Here is a 10476-nt window from a genome sequence, read left to right on the forward strand (position 1 = left end):
GAGCATGCAAAAGTAACTAATGTCAAATTAATGTAGGGCCGTATCATGTTTTTGTTTGTGGTTTTCCCTTTCCAGTAGTGTGTTAAGTTTGTGTGCATGAAAATGGTCTGAAAAGGCTAACATGTTCCGGAGTTTTTTCTTCTGTATGCAAAAAAGAAAACACTCCTTGGAAATTAAAGCACGTAAACATGTTACCGACCGTAGAGGCAACGAAAACAAATATGAACCTGACAATGAGCATAGGCCCTCTTAAAGTACAGTACTTAAGTAAATGTACTTCCCACCGCTGGGTAGAATGATTAATAAAAAGAGTCTCTTGCTTTGATTAAAACGCTTCAACTGGCTCTTGGCTACATTGTGAAGAGAGAAAATGAAGGGGCATGAATTCACATGTGCTGTTTTGCTCTTTGACGCACATTCATATATCATACGCCGGCACACAAGGAGATCACGCATGCAGTAAAAGCAGCGGGGATCCTTCTATCTCCACATTTCCAAGAAAGTAAGAAAAGCTGCTTTGTTTTTAACTCCAAGACCGTGCATTTTGAGCTCAACCACGCTTGAAGGCTCCTGCATTAAACCAGCATGTATGCAGACACACACACAGAGTACAAAAATACAACTGCAACTTATGAAAATCCATACTTTTTGCTGATGAGAAAAACCAAGATGACTTTGACAGACAGTTGACTTGGCTGTGGAGAACATTGCCTGTGAGTGGAAAATACTCCTCTGCGTCATAACATTTACCTCAAGTCATCATTAAGGAGACGGGGGCACAATGGCTGGCTGTGTTTTTCGCTCTGCTCGCTGTGCCTCACACTGTTATTAAACATCATTAGACAGGCAAATGTGACAGATGATGAGCAAGACAGCCCAGCCCTGAAAAAGAAGTCTTTTAAAATCCCTTTTTTTTTTGTCCACGAAACCAATTTCTACAGCAGTATTAAGCTGTCATGTGGAAGTGTGGCGCCACAGACTCACTCCAAAATGTGGGGCAGGGAAGGAAGGTGTGGTGGTGGGGGGGGGGACGGGACAGACTGTGGGTGAGTGTGTTAAAGTAAGCTCATGGTGCTGTTCACATCATGCTTTGCTGGGAATGGAAACATGTTGATGCAATAAGTCACTCAAGATTTTTTTTTTTCGTACTCTTCAATTGATACTTTTCCCACATGTCTGGGATTCATATTTCTGCTTCGAGGCCTCTGAAAAATCTTCTGTTCTCTGCTCAGCTGGCAGAGGAGATGCCGCCTATCATCTGCTTCTTACATAAATACAAAAAACATTATGAGGCCTATTTATCATTCCTTTCTTCGTCTATTCCTCTATTAGTCACCCTCTGTCAGCAACGTCCTCCCATGGGTTAAGAGAATTGCAGAATTTGTCAACAGGTCCTCATATCAAAATGACACAATGTTTTTCAGTCATGTTCAGTAAAACAAATGATTCGTATGACTGTTATTTTATATATTGTATGGCTTTCTTAGATTTAGGCACACTAACTTCGACAGGGAAAGACCATGGTCATGAAAAAAAAAAGGATCTTTTGACAGGAAACGAAGCATTTTTTTGTCAAAATCAAACCTAACCACTTCATGTAACTTTCACCTTTGCTTGTGACATGAGTCAGAATTTCTTCAGCCACAAAAGGTCACTTTTCAAAAAACTGTTCACATTATTTTTGTCATAATAGAAATCTGAATAAGTCATCAATGCCATCTTCTTCTCTTTAGGACACTCTGAAAATGTACACTCTTTATGCCTGACATACTCACTTTGTACTCTCTAGGGAAACAATCAATGGTGAATGAGGTATTAAATATACATATTAAAATATTTAAAAAAAGTAATCAACCACTTGATTTTAATAATCATACAATCTTTACCATATAAAAGAACATGTTTCAGCATGGTCCTTCCCTACAGTAACTTTGATGACTAATCCAGGTCCCACATGTGGCCAAATTCTAAATCCACCAGCCTTAGTATTTGAGTATTGTTTTCAAATTGGCAAAGGGAGCCATCTTGTGGGCATATAAGGTCAACACGTTGGTAGGATGTGAAGAAATCCCATCAAATCAGAGTTAAACAAAAATCAATATACAGATTCCTTCTCATTTATAAATACCTACTACTATTATGGAAACATAAAAACAATAAAAAGCCATACATATACATTCAAAATCAACTTAGTAAACAGGTTATCTCCCACTTAAAATATTCTAAATATTATTTATTTTGTTGAAATTAAACTAATATTTTCACAACCCTAAATGAAACTTTCTGAATGTAGCCTTTGCGGACATTTTACATGCACAACAACATCCTACAACAAACTACAATAAAGAGGAACACCCCCCCCAAAAAAGGGCTTATTTTTTTGTCTGCTGAAACATGATACACTTGTACCCCCTTGTGGACACAGCATGCACTGCACTATTTTAAATTGGTTTACAATGAAACACTGCAGTCTCCATGGTATTGATGGTTAAATGTACTGCACTTCACATGTTTGGTAACACACAACATCTTGTTATCCTTAGAACCATGACTCAAATAATACTCAGTTAATCCTAACCTTCATAGAGAAAGAAGAAGAAAGAAATGTGCACAAACTTCCAAAGTTTACATTACAATACTTTCTCTAGCTATAGCAGAGTGGATGTCCAGTGGGAAATATATGAGACAAATACATGGCAGATACACATTTTGAATAGCATATTATGTTATGAGGATTTGAAAATACCCTGCTGCATTATGGTTTCAATTGTTAATAATTACATTTATTTAAAAACCATTAACACAGTTATGATTTCTATACATATAAAAATCCTTAAGCTAAAACATTCATAGAGTCACAGTTCATAATCACATGCAGTGTTTTCTAAACGCTCATGAATACAGATTGATATTGCACATGCATTTCTGGCATCATAATGTGAAAGACTCACAATGAAACCCCTTGGCACATCTGCTAATAAAATGCATGTTGGGTAATTGGGCTGGATTGCATAGTGCTTAAACGCATAAGAACCCAACAATAAGTGCTGCTGTGCATTGGAAATCAAATCGTCCGAATCACTCCTGATGTGAGATGCTTTTGGTCTCATAGTCGGCCAAATACAAGCACAATCATTAACCTCACAAAGGAAATGTTTGCGCACACCAGGTAATCATTCTAACCTTCAGTAAGGTAGGACTGCTGAAATGGGAAATTAAAATAGCACTTGTGGCGATGTTTTTGAAAGCTGTATTCATCTATTTCCTTTGTGAATAATGAATGAAATGACGATCTGTTTGTGAAGTGAGGTCACTCGCAGCGATGATAATCACCAGGTAGTTCAGTTTATTACTGTAACCATGACAATAAAGGTCTCCTTAATTTAGCACATTTCAATACAAACCATCCCTAAATCAGACTTTAACCCTAGAACTGTCACATTTTCAATCTGATTTATTTGTTTGTTTTGTTTTCCGAAGGGCATGAAAAAGTGCTTTGCCATTTCATTTGGAAGACTTGTTGCTCAGCCCATTCTGCTTTCAGAAAATAGGTTTTGATAAATCCACTGCAGACTAACAGACATGGAACAAATGGAAGACAGACACATGTATAATGGACTTCAATCAGGATGTGAATTTGACTTTAGTTCATTTATAAGAACTATTTTATTAGGGTTTAAGCAGAATGGTTGATTATTTTGGATACAATAGCTAAAAAAACATGGTGATGAATCCTTCCATTCCTGTCATATGGGGGTGGGGAATATGTAATTTAAAAGTTCACCTATTATGCAAAATCCACTTTTTCATTTATTTTATAAATCAACATGTGTCCCCTCTGTGTAAAGAGATTCTGAAAGTTTCAGGAAAAAAGATTCTCTCCCTTTTTTCCTGATCCATTTATATACAAACCTGTCTGAAAATGAGCTGATCAGATGTTGGCCACTTTAGGATGTCATAACGATGTTTTGGCTTGTGTAACCATTAGCCAATTACCAACCAAGGTAACCCCCCCCCCGCCCCCCCTCATCACCTGAATCTCCTCCCAGAGCACCAATAGGCGCTTTCACACCGGAGTATACTTTTCCCAGGAATAGTTCTGATAGTTCCTGGGATTTTGCGTTCACACCAAAAAGATCTGGAACTAGAACCTTTTCACCCCTTTTTAGTCCCTGCTAGAGAGCAGGGACCTTCATGGGGAGGAAAAGGTTCCAATTTCTGATTAGCTGGGCGAATTACAAACCACGCCCCGTAAAACTCTGAAACGTTTTGTGAAGCCGCCATTTTATTTGCTGGCATTAGCATTATTAGCATTAGCCCAGCGCACCAGCGGAGAGAGACTAACTTATGGCAAGCAACACAAAAGAAAACATGGGAGCGGTGGAGATGAGGAGGTGTCGGTGTTCTGGCGATTTACTCGGAAGGCTTCTACTGAAGCCAGTCCCCAACACCGGGGACTTCCGGCCGGGGACATCGGGTGGCAGTATACACCGGCAGTATAGTTCCGGGAACTAAAGAGTTCCGATGAACTAAGTACTGGGAACTGATACGGCAAAGTACTTGGTGTGAAAGCGCCTATTGTGTTCTTTTTAACGAAATACCTCTCAGAGGGGCGTGGAGAGTGGCACCTTATTTTCATCTAAGGTAAAAGACAGAGAATCAGCACTTTTGAAACAGGGCTGAAACAGAGGGGTTTATGGGATGCTACAATGCATGATATGTTTGGTATTTCGAGCCAAACACTTCAGAGAAATGTTTTGTATCTGAGACCTATAATATATTGATGAAAAATAATAAATAAATGAAAAAATTTGATACATTAATACATTTAAATAATAGCTTGTTTTTTCTGAAATTCCTGAGTGTCGATATAAGCATATAACAGTATTAGAAGTAGAGAAGACTAAAAATAGAAAGCACTAGTTGAATTAGCTTAGTTTTTTGTTGGTGCTAACATGGAGTATACAGTATACCATCCAACATCAACATGCTTCTTTCACATTGCGAAAGCCAACATGATGTATTTATTGCCACCTAGAAAAAAGTGTCCTTAATGTATATCATTACTCCCATGAATGTGTCAAACAGCAGCAATCATATGTCAAAACATGTTGCAAAACGTCTCAGAAGCAAACATATCATTTAACCAGACAGCGTCAAGAAACAATTTCATGCACCAAAGGTGGAGGCTGACATTTTGCTCTGATGGAAGCATGATATTATTGACAATAGCTGTTTAAATGTGTTTTTTTCTTGCTTCCACTGCTCCCCTGTTGTTGCCCGACAAGACTTTTTAGAAATAAATGACAGGGCAATTTTCATGCCAAGTATAAATCACAAAGTTTAAAACATTACATTGCAACAGAAGTTTTATTCGTAGAAATTTGAAGACTGCAAATCACAAGATGAAATATATCAATCAATCAATCATATTGCAATCAAATATTATATGTTACTTACAATATATAAAAATTACACCCTTTGTGTCATTGGGCTTTACAGTCTGAAGAGATTATGTCCTTAGAGCTTCACATCCTTTAAGGAAAAACTCCCAAAGAAGGCCCTCTCATAAATTAAGAGGACAATACATAGAAAGTCCAAATGTTATAGTTATAGATAATATTTTAGTACGTAAAGTAAAATGTGTTAGATCCAGGTGGATGTGACCAATCTTCCGGGTGCCGCCAACAATCCCCGTTGTATTTATAATGTTTTTGGGAAAAGATGTACAAGGAAACATTTGAAATCAGATGCAATTACTAAAGGCACCTTGACTGCTCTATCAAATGGTTGACCCATGTCTTTGTGTGTGGGTTTGCAAAGGTAGTTTCCACATTATCTAGTCTCGTCAGAGGACAAGAAAAGGTTTTCTAATAAAAAGAGACACAGAGGGAAGACCAGGCTTGTTGTGTTGGTGTATTTTTCTGATTGACCTCAAAGCGTTGCCTTCACTTGTAACTATAGCAGTCCAAACAGCACTTCATCATTGTGATAGAAGATGAATAACACACTGAAAACTTCTGTATCCCGGCCATGAATCAAACCCTCTCAGAAAAGTTTATTTGGCAAACACAATGATTGTTCCAGAAAGAAACATCCAAGCTGAGATGCAGAGGAGGTGTATTAATACTTGACATTTATTAATGGTGCCCACTATTCCAGAGGATTTATTGTAGTATTGATTGGTATACACTGTGAAATCATCTTGTAGCGCAAATGGCAAGACCGGCTAGTTGATTATGCAGCTAAAACCTCATCTATCTGCAATAAACAATACAAAAATGTATTGATTGACTTGGTTTGATGTCAATGTGTTCTCCCAACCCCCCCACAGTGCCATGTCGAGCCAGAGTCAGTATTTACTCCGTCTATCCTTCTCTTTGTATGTGCTCTTTGATAATGACAACAAATTACCAAAGAAAATAGAGGCCTGTCTTAGGGTTAGGGTTAAATCGGAGCTGTCTTAAAGGGGCCCCATGATGCTTATCAGGGTTTAGGGTTAGGGTTTTCTCTTTCCCGTAGTTTGTTAAATAGGTGTTAATGATTTTGCCTTTGCAGACCATTTACATGCACAAAGTTCCATCCAGAGGGTGTTTCTCTCCCACACACTTCCTCCCCCGCCTGAAACGCCTCCATTGGACTCCTTTGGCACGCCCAAAAACATTGTATGCGATGTAACCCCTAAAGCCCCTGTCACACTGTCCCGAAATTGACACCCGATGGACACACGAATATGGAATTATGAATTTCGCACGAAGATGGCCCCGAACCACACACGAAGGCAACATTTACATTACATTTAAGACATACAACTGCAACGAAAGTAACAAAAACAATTATGTTAAAGTACTATAATACTGTACTGATATTTTCCGACTTTGTTCTTTACTTTATCCGTCTTTATATGTAGAAGATATTAAGTTTTCTCCGTAATGTTGTTTCCATAGCAACAACAACAACTTCCTGTCAACTCGCCTTCAAAATAATATATTATATTATTTATACACGATTTGACAAGATGCCCTCACGAGTGCCTTACGAAGTTGCCGCTCACGAAGTTGCTGCCAGAGCCTGAGAAACTCCACTGGCGGTCATACGATGGCTTAAGATGCCCTCACGAATGGCCCGATGTTGTTACCATCAGAGCCGAATTTGAACATTTCCTTTATCGTGTGTCCATCGGGTGTCAATTTCGGGACAGTGTGACGCGGGCTTTAGCGGAAGACCCAATCACAACAGAGACAGCTAACCAATCAGAGCAGACTCGGCTCTGGTTTCAGACAGAGGGTGAAAAGAGGTGCTGCAACACAGAGAAAAATATAGACCTTTGGAACATTAAAGCATATCTACATGTCACAGAAGAGACACACAATAACAATATGAACCTGAAAATCATCATAATGGGGCCCATAGTAATGTATGTAGTGTTTTGTCTGGTTAAGAAACCCTTTAAAAACACAAGGTCTGAATCATCTCCGGTTAATAAGAGAAGAGGAATGACAATTCATCAATTCAAAGTTCATTCATATAGCCCTATTTCATACATTTTAAATTGACATGAGGGGCCTTTACAAACTGTACAGCATTCAAAACCCTCTGTCCTTAGACCTTTTTCAGCAAACAAGGAAAAACGTCCCAAAAAAAACATGGGGAAAAACAGAAGAAACCTCAGGTAGAGATCCCGTCAAGGCGTCCCTTGTTTACAGAATAGAAAGCATACTAAAATATACATAGAAAATTCACATGACAAATCTGATAATTTGATCAGATATGGAAACGATGAATCTTAGTTACCTCATAAAGGAACACATAAAGGAGGCTGCGACTAACTGAAATATACTACTCAATTGAATCTGCAGCCACAGCAGATGGCAATGTTGCTCTGTCTGTCCTGCAGAAGGGCATGCCGGTGAGAAAGAGGTAGAATCCCAGCAGGCGGTAGATGGCAGTCTAGCTTCATTACACCGTTGGCTGGCTGATTTGAACACACTCCAGGGGGACACAGAGGACTCCATCGACACACACACATGGGAAGACGATGGCAACAAGCAAACGATGTCACGACCAAAGATGGCAGTCTTGCCACAACGTTGGCTCAGGCTTGGGGGAAGAGGAAGGGAAAGAATGGGGGTGTCACAGGGATGAAATGGGAATAAGGGTTGGAGGTCGGACAGAAGGGCAGAGGAGTGTGAGCGACAGAGATTAAAGGGGCTGGAACACATGAGACGGGAGTGGGGCTGGTTTCAAACGGATGATGACACATTGAGGGTTAGGGTTGGCATATTTGTGTGCCCCTGACCACTTTATCCACAGGCTTACATGGGGAATTCAATTTAATTGCATTATTAAAACCATTTGATTACTTTTCAACTGTCACACGACCACGACCTCTACGCACTTTGCCCCAGGTGGCGCGCTTGATTGTTTGCCAAAAATCAAAACGTGGGAATATGTGATAAATGTTTACACCACCTCTCCCTGCTATCCCACCTCCTCACTCACTGAGAGTAGATAGCATGCATACTAATGAACTTCTTTTCATGTACATTAATTCTCATTTGCATACAGACAGAGGACAGACAAAAACAAGGGGCTAAAAGCAATCATAACTTGCTCAGCTTTTCTTTTTTTTTCCATGATGTGACTCGCTTGGATTACTCAGCCCCTGGCACCTATTTCATTTCCAAGGAATGCAACATATTGGCAGCATTGTGCAATTAACCAAATGACCCCTTAATCATGTCATCTCACTGTCTGTATATCACTGACACAAAAAAGCCAAATCTGATCGCTCATTTCAACGGACCACCCAAAGCGAAAATATAATGGAAACCTAATGAAGTGTATTAAATGTCCTTATAGTCTATTCCCCGCACATTAACCAGAGGGGGGGCCCTCCTAAACTGAGGTAGTGCTTATGGACAAACTTAAAAACCTCACAGGGTGGAATTGAATCCTCACGGTGCATTTTTTATTATTGCGCGAATCATCGTTTTCCCTCCCGAAGAAAACTAGTTAAACAATGCACATTGATGAGGGGAGTCGTGTTTGTGTGCGCAGCGTCCGAAAGCCTGTCATTAATTTTCATTAAGTGCCGTCAGTAAGGACCATTAACCAGGCTCGAGAATAAACGCCTCCCCGGAGGGTTGACCCGTTCATAGCGCAGGTAAGGGTTAATGGAAACAGCCCACCTTAGTGACACAACACTACAGTAAGCAGTCTGTAATCATTCATTGCTGTTCACTTTGCATCGCCAAAGCAGCAAAACGCACCTCTGAAAGGGCAAACAATAATGCCCATTTGTTTCTGTTTGCATATGTTGTGATGTGATGAATTTGATACAGGTTGGGGGGAGGTTATCAGACGAATCAAATCAACTGAAGTCCTACCAATCAATGTTTTTTTCCTGGAGTAAGCTACTGTACATGATCATCCTTAGCTCATTTCCCAGCGTCAATTTAATATTGCATGGCTGTCTTTAATCTATAATGCAAGAAAGAAGGAGGTCAAGAGAGACCATCCACTCTCGATGAACTGTCACTACTGTCAGCTTTATATTTTCTCTCCTGGAAGTGAAAACATGTGATATATAAAAAGAAGTGTAAATAGAGATTTGAAGCCCTCTGTAAATCCTCTTAAGTAGTTTCTACCACCGTTTATAAATACTTTGTTTGTCCTGCTTTCAGACCGTTCTTAAGTAATTGTACCTGAGTAATAGCATCAGAACATACATAACACATTATGCAGAGAAGTCATAATATTATTGGATTAAAATCATTAACAAGTTCATCACTTTAATATTGTAGTGAGTTAAGGTGTAGGTCAGTTTAATTATGGTAGATACGTTGTTCATTGTCCCTAGTGGATACATTAAATAAAATCCCATTTTAATCTGGAATAACTGTACTTGTTAATTATTGTTGTGGGAATTGTCTTCTTTGTGAAATAAAAATGATACATTCCAATACAGTTTGCAATAACAAGGATTCACATTTGCAGATGTAGATCTCCCATGCTAACAAAAAAAGAGATGCTTCTAAAGTTACTCATACATACTCTCACCCTTGGCAGGTGTCCTTAAAACACACAATATTCTTTTCTGTAGATTCATAATCTTATGTCTGGAGGGTCACATTCTGCCTCTGTCTGCTGGGAACCAAGAGTTGCTGATAACATTGTCTGGGAAGAAGTAAATTGCTTATGTGGTTACTTTCCACTATTGCTAACCCCAGTTCCACTTGCAGTTGATGCTCATTTCCAGAACTGACCTGCATCAAAGACGAAGTTAGTGACTAGCTTATAAAGACAGATATTTTTCTGTCTATCAATTAATTACAGAGATACATTGATTAAAGTTCAATATGTTCAGCTTCAAGGGGGTTAGAATGGTAAACAGGTAACTAATAGATATCCCCATGGAAGTTCCACAAACATTATTTTCATCAGGACACTTTTACCACAAGTTTCTGAAATGTT

Source organism: Notothenia coriiceps, unplaced genomic scaffold (assembly GCF_000735185.1).
Source record: "Notothenia coriiceps isolate Sejong01 unplaced genomic scaffold, NC01 NC01_scaffold00037246, whole genome shotgun sequence".
Lineage (NCBI taxonomy): Eukaryota > Metazoa > Chordata > Actinopteri > Perciformes > Nototheniidae > Notothenia > Notothenia coriiceps.